Below are 1,305 nucleotides of genomic sequence, written 5' to 3' on the forward strand. Positions count from 1 at the left end.
CCTATTATCTCCCATGGCCCCAGTCAGCCTTTGGCACACTATATATTTCATGTGTTTACCTTGCTTACGGCATGTCTCTCCTGAGTAGATTACAAACTCCCAGAGGGAGTAGATTACAAACTCCCAGAGGGAGTAGATTACAAACTCCCAGAGGGAGTAGATTACAAACTCCCAGAGGGCAGGGATACTTGGTCTGTTTCATCATGCTATATACACCAAATCCGGATATATCATCGGGCTCTCCAAACTAAGTGATGGAATTCAACAGTTGAACAAATGCATAAACTAGTTTAATATTCAGAATAGGGCAAGAAATAATTTACTAAACACCCAATGGGTCTTATTTACAACTGGTCCCACTTGCTCCATGTTTTTCTGACACAAAGCATTGCGCTTAAAGTCACAGTCCCTTTGGACCACGTCCACAAACATCATTGCCTTCCTTGTGGGGAACCATTCTTGGGAGTGTAGTTGTGTGTGTTTCCAGTCCATTTTCTAATATTTTACGTATGTACATAAGTGTGCATGAATCATACCTAGTGCTGTTAGAGGTCTGAATTGACAATTCACACAAATGGAGCCACACTGTAACCTGCCTTCCTTCCCTCATCATCGTGTTTTTTTGGTTGTTGTTTTGTTTTTTAAGGAGGGCGCACCTCACAGTGGCCCATGCGGGGATTGAACCGGCAACCTTGGTGTTAGCAGCACCACGCTCTAACCAACTGAGCTACCGGCCACCACATTGTCGTGTTTTTGAGAGACCATGGTGGAGAGACACGCATGGATCTGGCTTATTTCTTTTTCCTGCTGCACAATGTTCCACTGTAAGAACACATTACGTTTTATTCATCCATTTCCCCATTGATTTGTCAGACAGAGTCTGGGCAAGAAACAGATGGAGCTCAAAACAAAAAGGAACTGAATGAAGGAACTCTTTAGAAAGGTGTGGGCAGGACCAGCGAAAGCAACACACTTATCTTTCCCGTTGTCTGCTGCTTCAAACAGTGTTGTGGCAAATGGACAGAAGCTTCTCCAGAGTCTCCCATGAGGGGACTGGTTTTTCTCAGACCCAATATTCCTCCAAATAGAGTTTTACCTAAGTACGTGGGAATGACTATTTTGATCTACAAGAGAATGCACCTCACCAAAGAAGGTACCCTGACTTACCTCCTCCTGGAGAGTCACCAAGGAGGACGCCCCTTGGGGCTTCGTTCCACAGTTGTTTCTACAGTTTTGTCAGCAAGACCTTATTGAACAAATTATTATTCACAGAACTAAGGATCTTGGGTCCAGCCTCAGCACATT

At 44.1% G+C, this 1,305-nt stretch overlaps 1 non-coding gene across 1 annotated transcript; it reads right to left on the bottom strand.

Annotated features, from left to right (window-relative positions):
- Nucleotides 1-663: 663 nt before the first annotated feature.
- Nucleotides 664-736, bottom strand: TRNAS-GCU (transfer RNA serine (anticodon GCU)). Its single transcript has one exon. It is a non-coding gene; the product is annotated as a tRNA-Ser (tRNA).
- Nucleotides 737-1,305: the final 569 nt, after the last annotated feature.

This window comes from Rhinolophus ferrumequinum, chromosome 21 (genome assembly GCF_004115265.2).
Source record: "Rhinolophus ferrumequinum isolate MPI-CBG mRhiFer1 chromosome 21, mRhiFer1_v1.p, whole genome shotgun sequence".
NCBI classification, from domain to species: Eukaryota; Metazoa; Chordata; class Mammalia; order Chiroptera; family Rhinolophidae; genus Rhinolophus; species Rhinolophus ferrumequinum.